Raw genomic sequence first — 11,917 nt, 5'->3', positions numbered from 1 at the left:
AAGTGTGGCGGCCATTTGCAATGCACGTGTTCATCCATGTCATGAGCACTGGAATTATCTTCGCCATATGATGTCCATATGAGAGCCACTCACCGGACAGTTTATTAGGTACACCCTGTTCACAAAAATGGATCACTTCTACAGACACGTGAGTCACGTGGCCTTGGCTTGGCCTTTGCTGTCTGCCTGCTATATAAAGCAGGCAGACAGGCATCGAGGATTTCAGTTACTGTTTGATTGAAGGATGGGCAAAACGAGTGACCTAAACGACTTTGAGCGTGGTACGATCGCGGTTTCTAGGCACACCGGATTCAGTATCTCAGAAATGGCCGCCCTCCTGGGATTTTCCTGCACCGTAGTGTCTAGGGCAAAGCTCTGCAACAGGTCGATCGCGGACTACCAGTAGCTCGCAGTCCACCTACGAGTAGCTCGCAGTCCACCTACGAGTAGCTCGCAGTCCACCTACCAGTAGCTCACAGCCCACCTACCAGTAGCTCACAGTCCACCTACCAGTAGCTCGCAGTCCACCTACCAGTAGCTCGCAGTCCACCTACCAGTAGCTCACAGCCCACCTACCAGTACCTCACAGTCCACCTACCAGTAGCTCGCAGTCCACCTACCAGTAGCTCGCAGTCCACCTACGAGTAGCACGCAGTCCACCCACCAGTAGCTCACAGTCCACCTACCAGTAGCTCACAGTCCACCTACCAGTAACTCACAGCCCACCTACCAGTAGCTCGCAGTCCACCTACCAGTAGCTCACAGTCCACCTACCAGTAGCTCACAGTCCACCTACCAGTAGCTCACAGTCCACCTACCAGTAGCTCACAGTCCACCTACCAGTAGCTCACAGTCCACCTACCAGTAGCTCACAGTCCACCTACCAGTAGCTCACAGTCCACCTACCAGTAGCTCACAGTCCACCTACCAGTAGCTCGCAGTCCACCTACCAGTAGCTCACAGCCCACCTACCTTCATGAACCAACATCCATGAGGAACGTTTTTGACATGAAGAATTCATTCCCCAAAGATTTCAGGCTGTTCTGGAGACAAAGGGGTGTCCGATCCGGTACTAGATGGGTGTACCTAATAAACTGTCTGGTGAATGTATAATCAGGGCCATGAGTTATACCTGTACAGGAACAACTCCTGTTTCAGGCTATTTAGTGTAGCTAGCTCTTCAAAGCGGTACAAAACACGTTTAAGTTGTGTTATGTTCATGTTCAAACAGAGGAAGACCAAGTCATGTTTTTTAAAAGGGGTAATCTGCAGTTCGGACAATAACAAAGCCGCCACTGATTTGGTAAACAGCTGAGGAATGGGGATGGAGTAATTGAACCACTCTCCAATTGCTAGATCAACTATGGATACAAGGACTGACCACTCATGATATAACAATTATAGTTTTAATCATGTTTTGAGGCAATAAGGAGTTTTTTTTTTTACGTTTGCTTTGTCAACAAACAAATAAATAAAACAACCTTACATTTGGGGTTCTGATGTGACAGTTGAACTAAGCTCATGCGGCATCTATATGTTATACTCTTCAAGAAATATTGGTTAGATTTCAATCATTTACAAGGCCAATAACAGAGGTACCAATTGCAGAATGCTTTTTATTTCAACGTGTACCTGTGGTGTCATTGTCACACGTTGAGCATTAATACAATTTAGACTGAAATCAGTCTGATTTGAATTCATTCTGAAATTAGACGGGGATTATCTCTCTCTCTCGAATGCTATAGAATCTAGATCCTAGAATTGAGAAAATGTATGGAAAATCATCCACATCAAATCATACACCTCTGCTCTGACAAAAGTAAAGTGATGTAAACATAGCATTTTAGTAGTGTAGTCTGGAAACTCCAGTTAGTCTGGGGTTCTTTCCTGTCTAAGAAAAAAACCCTTGGTGAAAGTGAAATTACTGTAGCTTTGTCCTCCCTCAGCTCCCATATTAGGACTGTCTGGGATATGTCAGAGAGAGAGAAGAGAAAGAGAGAGAGAGAGAGAGATGAAGAGAGAGAGAGAGAACGTGTTGCATGCCTTCTCAACAGTCTTCAGGTAGGGTAGAGATTGTGAAAGGGGGTATCCCCTGTCTCCACCGAAACTCTTCTCCCCCAGTTATTTTCTGGGACACTGCACAATACAACTTTATTTGATGGCAGAACATTCAGAGGCTGTAAGCTTGTAAGTACAATATCCATACCTACTTAGATTATTGTGTGCGTGTGCCTGCCAGCCTTCCAGCCTGCCTGCCTGCCCTTAAAACACGCGTGAGGGAGTGAGTGAGGGAGTGAGTGAGTGAGGGAGTGAGTGAGTGAGTGAGTGAGTGAGTGAGTGAGTGAGTGAGTGAGTGAGTGAGTGAGTGAGTGAGTGAGTGAGGATTTGCTGGTCACGTCACCTCGACGGACATCTCATGATTACTCTCAGGGTCTCAATCTCAGAAGGTTATTTTGTTTTCCTCAGCGCTAATGACAGTCTGTGTTAGATGGTGAATTCAGTTGAACTCTGGGTGTTTCTTTGGTAGGCCTACTAAGGCTGTGGAGAGAGGAAAATGCAAAAATGTGGAAAAGTTCAGGCTTTGCAGATTGCATGCAGGGTGGAGAAGTTTTGGTGCGGGGGGAGCCCCAGGTTGCAAAGCAGAACCTCTCATACCCATTTTACAACGCCAAAGTATTTTTTAACTCATTGACTTTTGTAGATAAGTCTAAAAAGCTCTATTTTTCTCAATGTCTTTTCTAAAGCTTAAGTGTGTATACACTACTGTATTTATACTTTGGATATGGTCTTTCATCAGGAAAAGTAATTAAAAAAACTGCTTGAGTGGAACTTGAAAACTATTCAGATTCACCCAGAATTTCTCCTGACCTGTTCTTAAATATCACTACAGCTCCACAGTTGCCATGACTACAGATCAGGGCTGTGGTTAATTCCAGTCCTTCAAGACATAGAACTACTGCTTGAAGCATACAGTCTATGTCCAATCTGATGTAGGTTAGTGTAGGTTAATGTATAAGCTATTCATGTTTTGTGGTTTTTGTTCTTTGTGCTTTAGGACACATGGCAAAATGCTTCTGCTGTTTCTGAGTCTCGGTTTGCTCACTTCTAATGTCCAGTCAGAAAAACAAGGTAAACTGCACACTTTATACATTATTATGGTTGTTATGAGTGAGAAAGTTATAGGTTCAAAGATCATAGCCCCGAGACATACTAACCTCCCCTGTTATTCTATTGGTGAGGGGTTAGCATGTCTTGGGGGTAAGATCTTTGACCCTCTCATCATTATTCACAATTCAATCAGGAGTATTCATCATCGTGGTAGCAAACACATTATTGTAGAAGTGTTTAGAAACATATGCTGTTCTTATATATAAGAAAAATGACTCCAAAATGACACAATACATTATTTACCATTCATTTCTATTGAGCAGAAAATAACTGAAACACAAACCAAAACAAACAACAAATGCATCCAACAAGTTTGAAGAGTCAAATTGCATGCTAGGAATATGGGACCAAATACTAAACCTTTCAATACTTTATTAATAAGAATCTTCATTGGTGTCAATAATTATGAACCCTGCCATGTTGAGAGAAAAACAGACATTTGATTAAATGTCATTGTATTGTCATGTTCAGATTGAACACAGACAGTTTTGTAGCTTCATTGATGCTGACAGAGGTGTATAAATTCCAGTGGTGGAAAAAGTACCCAATTACCATACAAGACAAGACGCCTTTTAATAGAAAACGACTGAAGTAAAGTGAATGTCACCCAGTAAAATACTACTTGATTAAAAGTATTTGGTTTTAAATATACTTCAGTATCAAAAGTAAAAGTTAAAATAATTTCACATTCCTTATTTAAGCAATCTAGACGACAAGATTTTGTATTATATGTTGTTTTACTGCTAGCCAGGGGCACACTCCAACACTCAGCGTTTGCATTGGGTAGAATTGCCCTCTTACATTTTTGTGCATTAAACAAGAGAGGGGGGTTCTACTAAGCTACAGTGCAGTCGGAAATTGAAAACCCAATTTTTTTCTTTCTGAGTTTGCGAGTTTGATCTTAACAGCTTTAACTTGTTACCTTTTAGAATCCCTTCCCCTGGCATTTCACACAGACTATCCAAACTATACTTACATTACTTGTTAGTTTTCACTGCATTTCACACAGACTATCCAAACTATACTTACATTACTTGTTAGTTTTCACTGCATTTCACACAGACTATCCAAAACCGAAATGGCTTCTATCCCAGCCACCATAAGGAATGAGTCCTGTATTGCTGCTGACACTTCTGTAAACAGGAAGGGAAGTAACTGCATAACTCTTGATTCTGTCCCTGTTAGACCACGTGCTCTACATCTGAGACACGGCTGCTAACATTTGCGGTTTAGGACACTGTCGTCAACCCCACCCCCACCACCCTTGCATCTTTGTTCTTCCCTGGCCTGTGGCACCGCTGTTGGTTATCTGCACACCCGCGGTATTGCCAACTCGCACGGCTGCAAAGTGAGCAGAATTTGATTTGACTCTCAGAGCAGCCTGTGCTATTTCGTTCCAGTAAGAATGCTGAGCCACTACACGGCAATAGCACAATGCCAAATCTACACTGGACCGTGAATGTTCCTGAGTGAATGTTCCTGTTGTGAAATTGTTACATTACTTGTTAGTTTTCACTGCATGGTCGGAAATAGAAGCACAAGCATTCCGCTACACTCGCATTAACATCTGCTAACCATGTGTACGTGACCAATAACATTTGATTTGATTTGAGTGGCCGAGTTACAGTTTTGACTTAAATCTACCTGAACATCTATAGCAAGACCTGAAAATGGTTGTCTAGCAACAAACAACTCGGCAGAGCTTGAAGGTTTTGAAAAGAATAATGGGCAAATGTTACACAATCCAGGTGTGCAATGCTCTTAGAGACATACCCAGAAAGACTCACAGCTGTAATCACTGCCAACGAGGCTTCTTTTACTGACTCATACTAATGTAAATTCAATATTTATGTATATAATGTTCAATACATTTACTGAAATGTCTAATAAAATGCATTCACTTTGTCATTGTGAGGTATTATGTGTAAAACATATATTTAATAAAATTAGTAAAACAACAAAATGTGAAATAAGTCAAGGGGTATTAAACGTTTCTGAAGGCACTGTACATGATAATTGTTTACTCTAGTATGCCCACAAGACTTACAAGACTTGTCTGAAGGTAACCCAGTACCACTGCTCTAATATCCATAAACACTCAATATTATGAAAATTATGAACGGGAATGACATTTACGCTAACGGGTGGCCATAAAGAACTAGCTAAAAGCCACGCCTCCAATAAGCTATGCCTCTAATCTAACAGTCTGACACCTCTACAATATGTTAATAAAAAGGTTCACATTTTAACCCCTTACATTAACAAAAGTTTCCAGTCCTTTTCAGGGGGGTTACTCAAGGAGCTGCAGAGGTTCCGCTGGTGTGGCAAACCAAAAGGTTCTTCCAGGCAGCTCTACTTCTAGGAGTGTACAGTCATTATTGCTGATCTTTATGAAGGGTGTTAATCATTTCAGGACACCACTGAATGATAATGTACATGTGAATGTACACATTTGTCATTGTATGTACAGTATATGAACACGTTTATCATCATGTAAAATGTACTGGAACAATGCTATGATATTATGCTGCATGTTCATTCCTTGATATAGTTTGATACCCAATATTATCCATTGATGTCCTTTCATTCATTGACATCCGATACTATGTTGCTTGTTGATTAATTCATGTCCTTGTTTGTTTTTCCAGGGGTTGATGTCACGTGTGAAAATCAATCGGTTGTAGCAGGACAGAACCACAACCTGACATGTAGAGTGGAATACAGTGATGCATATCAGAATAAGAAGGGTGATGTAGGTAACAGTGAGACGGGATGTAAAACTGAACAGTATTTCTGGAAGGATAAATCAAAAACTCCAATACGAAATTGTGATTGTACAAAAGATTGTAACACTCCGATAACAACCAACACCTACTTTTGTGAGATCAAAAATGTTACCAACGCTGATGAGGGAAACTACACTTTTACCATTAACACAGACTGTGGCAACGGACATGGCACATTGACTGTTTCATGTAAGTTACATGTGAATACAATGCTAATATACAGTGACCAGTGTTACACAGGTTAAATGGGTTCATGTGATATGACCAGGAAAAGGTCCAGTAATTCAAATGAAATGTGATAATACAGTATTCATATACACTGAGTTAACAAAACATTAGGAACACCTGCTCTTTCCATGACATAGACTGACCAGGTGAATCCAGGTGAAAGCTATGATCCCTTGTTGATGTCACTTGTTAAATCCACTTCAATCAGTGATGATGAAGGGGAGGAGACAGGTTAAAGAAGGATTTAATTTATTTAGCATTGATATAAATGAGACATGTCTTGTGTATGTGTACCATTCAGAGGGTGAATGGGCAAGACAAGATTTAAGTGCATTTCAATGAGGTATGGTAGCAGGCGCCAGGAGCACCGGTTTGAGTGTGTCAAGAACTGCAACGCTGCTGGGTTTTTCACGCTCAAAAGTTTCCTGTGTGTATCAAGAATGGTCCACCACGCAAAGGACATCCAGCCAACTTGACACAACTGTGGGAAACATTGTAGTCAAGATGTGCCATTATCCCTGTGGAATGCTTTCGACACCTTGTAGGATCCATGCCCCGATGAATTGAGGCAGTTTTCAGGGCAAAGGGGGGTGCAACTCAATATTCAGAAGGTGTTCCGAATGTGTTGTACACTCAGTGTATATATTCCATATGGGGCTTGATACTGCAACATTTGTGAGTATTCTGAGTGCTAACCTCTCTTTATTTTCTCAGTGACAAATGAAAAACAAGCGTTTCTGGGATCGTCAGGTCACCTATCGTCAGTATCATCACTGTTCTGGGTGTTCTACTGTTTCGCATCTTAAGACTTAATAGTTCCTTGAGAAACAATGACAAAGCTACCAGAGAGGCCCTAAACCAGAAGCCTGCATAACTTTCAGTCTGGAGGAGCTGTGTGTGTTGGTTCTACTATCCTTGTGGGGACAGAAAAATCTAATTTACACAAGTAGTCAAACTCCTAAGTCAATAAATACTTTGTGGAAGCTCTTTTGCATTGATTACAGCTGTGAATCTGTCTCTGTACGTCTCTAAGAGATTTCCACATCTGGATTGTGCAACATTTCCCCATTATTATTTTCTAAATTCTTCAAGCTCTACCAAATTGGCTGTTGATCATAGCTAGAGAACCATTTTCAGATCTTGCCATAGATTGACTGTCTTCTTGGCAACTCTAGTGTAGATTTGGCCATGGGTTATTGTCCAGTTGAAAGGTGAATTCATCTCCCAGCGTCTAGTGTATTGGATTTGGATTTGCATAAAAAAGAACACTTTGTATTCAGGACAAAAACTGAATTACTTTGCCATGTTTTTTGCAGTACTACAATAGTGCCTTGTTTCAAACATGATGCATGTTTTGGAATATTTTTATTCTGTACAGGCTTCCTTTTCACTCAGTCAATTATTATTATTTATTTACCTTTATTTAACTAGACAGGTCAGTTATGAACAAATTCTTATTTACAATGACAGTCTACCGGGGAACACTGTGTTAACTGCCTTGTTCAGGTGCAGAACGACAGATGTTTACGTTGTCAGCTCAGGGATTCAATCCAGGAACCTATTGGTTAATGGCACAACACTCTAACCACTAGGCTACCTGCCGCCCCACCAAACTAGTCAAGGTTAGTGTTGTGGAGTAACTACAATGTGTTTGATCCATCCTCAGTGTTCTCCTATCACAGCCATTAAACTCTGTAACTGTTTTAAAGTCACCATTGGCCTCATGGTGAATTTCATGAGCGGCTTCCTTCCTGTCTGACAACTGAGTTAGGAAGGACACCTGTATCTTTGTAGTGGCAGGATGTATTGATACACCACCCAAAGTCAAGTTAGTAACTCCACCAAGCTCAAAGGACTATTCAATGTCTGCTTTTTGTTTTACCCATCTACCAATAGGTTCCCTTTACAAGGCATTTGGAAAACCTCCCTGGTCTTTGTCCTTGAATCTGTGTTTGAAATTCCCTGCTCGTCCGAGAGACCTTACAGATAATTGTATGTGTGGGGTACAGAGATGAGGTAGTCATTAAAAAATCATGTTAAAACACTATTATTGCACACAGAGTGAGTCCATGCAATGTATTATGTGATTTGTTAAGCAAATGTTTACTCATGAACTTATTTAGACTTGTCATAACAAAGGGGTTGAACACTTTTTTACTCAAGACATTTAAGATTTTTATTTTTTTCATTATTTGTAAAACCTTTGAAAAACCTAATTCCACTTTGACATTATGGGCTATTGTGTGTGGACCAGTGACCCAAACATCTCAGCTGAATCTATTTTCAATTCAGGCTTTAACACAACAAAATGTGAACAAAGTCAAGGGGTGTGAATACTTTCTGAAGGCACTGTGTCATGTGATGTGTTGTATTATTCTGTAAAACTCACAAGCAGTGATTTACCACTAAGCTTGGTTTGTATAATTTATGTAATATTCTAAATGGGAATTTTGTTATGAATATCGTTATTGATTTATGTACAAATACACCTTTGGAAATAACCAGTCTTTATAATGATACTTCTATCATATAGAGCTTGTTGTCTTGTATTTAATTATTATCTACACCAATCATGTATATTTCAGACATCACAGTACCTACCGTAGCTCGTAGGGTTGACATTTATTTGGATGACTCATGTATGTGGAGGCAGCTCTGCAGAGTGGTCACTAGCTGGCACAACAACAAAGTCATAAAACCGAACCATAACTTTAACCCTAGATAGCATTATTCAGATCAACATTTTTACATCTACAGTGTTAAATGTAACACTGAAAGTGTATATGTGACCCATCAGAATAGTGTTACTAAACTAACACTGTTCATAGTGTTGACAAACTAACACTCCTAGAGCGTTGGTTCCCTAACACCATGGGTTATTCAGACTTTAAAACTATTAGAGATGATGCTGCTACACTTTTTAGTTTTATTCCATAACACAGTATTTTGGTGTTGTTTTAACACTGTAAGACCATCTGCATTTTTAACTCAAATACTTAGTAAGTTCAATGAAAAGTAATTATTACTTAAACGGACTCCAAACTAAATGAGAAGTCAAATCAACAACATTATGCATGCTCTACTGCATGTCCATTTTTGTGAATTGTTTCTAAAATCTGTGTTTTTGCCAGAACATCAAGTGATTTATTGATTAATCTTATGCTGTACAAAGATCAATAAAAAATGTCTAAACTAATCATTTAGTTTTTTTGCACCCTTACTGAAATGGTTATTCTAGTTGAAATGGATTAGGTAGTCTCCTCACACTATTCTGAACCGTGGCAGTCATTATGAATGCAGGTTGCAGGTGAATAGAATTTCCAACTGTTGTATATCCTGGCTGGATTCCAATAGGAATAACACATCACTTTGCAAGCCTGCATAATGTGACTTGCAGGTATGTAAGTAAGCATTTCACTGTAAGGTCCACATCTCTTGTATTCGATGCATGTGGCAAATATTTTTTTTAACTTGAAGTAGGGTTGCAAAATCTTGATACACTTTCCAAGTTTTCCAGAAATCACATTCGGAAGATTCCTGAAACCCCTAGAAAACAGAATTCATTTTTTTATCTGGGAATTTTGCAACCCTAATTACAGGCCTGACATCTGCTAACCATATGTATGTGACCAATACAATTTGATTGTACGGGATAATTAACAGGGCAGGTTAGGAGAATTAAGTTAAGGTTAAGTAAAAGGTTTAGCTGCAATAAAAAAAAAAAAACTGATTTGCCTAGTTAATTAAATAAAGGTTTAAAAAAAAAAGTTCAATAATTTTTTGAAGAACCTTGCTTGCCCATGCTTTCAATCATGTAACTCTCTGTTACGTTCGATCCGTTTTGTGGATTTCACCAGACAGATGTTGCTCTCCGGTTTTATAATGAAACAAATGTGTGGTTGAATTTATTCTACCGCTGTGTCTTCTGATTGTTTTGGCCTTAAGCCTATATATTACGGTGTCAAGGCCTATGAACTAATTATGGAGTAAACCACGTAATCAAAACACATAAGGTGCATTCGGAAAGTATTCAGACCCCTTGACTTTACAGCCTTACACTTTACAGATGTTACAGCCTTATTCTAACATTTGATTCAATCATTTTCCCCTCTCATCAATCTACACATAATTACAAAGCGAAAACAGGTTTTTTGAAATTGTTCCACATCTTTTCCTAATTAAAAGAAACGGACATATACATTTACATAAGTATTCAAACCCTTTAAGTCAACTTGGATCATGGGTATTATTTGACTGGTTTTCCACGCGCAAACTGATTGTGTGTGTGTATGTACCGAGGACAGACAAGTTGGTGGCCTGTGTCCAGCTTAACTAATGGGGTTGGACCAGAGTTGTGTGTGTGTGTGTGTGGTCAGTGGATCTTCTTCACTTCTTGGTTGTCGAGTCCTCTGGTCCCTATGCCCTGTGTGTGTGTCAGGTGGGACCAGGTATGTCTCTAGGCCCGGGCCACCTGCAGCATGTCAGAATTTTTTTATTTCACCTTTATTTAACCAGGTAGGCTAGTTGAGAACAAGTTCTCATTTGCAACTGCGACTTGGCCAAGATAAAGCATAGCAATTCGACACATACAACAACACAGAGTTACACATGGAATAAACAAATGTACAGTCAATAATACAGTAAGAAAATCTATATACAGCACGTGCAAATGAGGCAGGATAAGAGAGGTAAGGCAATATATAGCCATGGTGGCAAAGTCATTACAATATAGCAATTAAACACTGGAATGGTAGGATGTGCAGAGGATGAATGTGCAAGTTGAGATACTGGGGTGCAAAGGAGCAAGATAAATAAATAAATACAGTATGGCGATGAGGTAGATTGGATGGGCTATTTACAAATGAGCTATGTACAGGTGCAATGATATGTGAGTTGCTCTGACAGCTGGTGCTTAAAGCTAGTGAGGGAAGTAAGAGTCTCCAGCTTCAGAGATGTTTTGCACTTCGTTCCAGTCATTGGCAGCAGAGAACTGGAAGGAGAGGCGGCCAAAGGAAGAATTGGCTTTGGGGGATGACCAGTGAGATATACTTGCTGGAGAGCGTGCTACGGGTGGGTGCTGCTATGGTGACCAGTGAGCTGAGATAAGGTGGGGCTTTAACTAGCAGAGATTTGTAGATGACCTGGAGCCAGTGGATTTGGCGACGAGTATGAAGCGAGGGCCAGCCAACGAGAGCATACAGGTCGCAGTTGTCACGCCCTGACCGTAGATTGCGTAGATTGTACGTTTCTATTTTTTTTGTTTGGTCAGGGTGTGATGTGGGTGGGTATTCTATGTTGTATGTCTAGGTGTTGTTTTCTATGTTTAGGCCTGGTATGGTTCCCAATCAGAGGCAGCTGTCAATCGTTGTCTCTGATTGAGAACCATACTTACCCCCTTTTGTTTGTGGGTGATTATTTTCCGTTTCAGTGTTTTCATACGGGACTGTTTCGGTTTTCCTTTATTCTCTTGTTCGTTTGTATTCAGTGTTCAGTTTATTAAAGGTATCATGAACACGTACCACGCTGCGCTTTGGTCTACTCCTTCTTCCACCAACGAAAATCGTTACAGCAGTACAGTACAGTATATGGGACTTGGTGACAAAACGGATGGCACTGTGATAGACTGCATCCAATTTGTTGAGTAGAGTGTTGGGGGCTATTTTGTAAATGACATCGCCGAAGTCGAGGATCGGTAGGATGGTCAGTTTTACGAGGGTATGTTTGGCAGCATGAGT

The sequence above is a fragment of the Oncorhynchus mykiss genome, chromosome 16, assembly GCF_013265735.2.
Source record: "Oncorhynchus mykiss isolate Arlee chromosome 16, USDA_OmykA_1.1, whole genome shotgun sequence".
NCBI classification, from domain to species: domain Eukaryota; kingdom Metazoa; phylum Chordata; class Actinopteri; order Salmoniformes; family Salmonidae; genus Oncorhynchus; species Oncorhynchus mykiss.
This window is presented reverse-complemented; position numbering follows the sequence as displayed.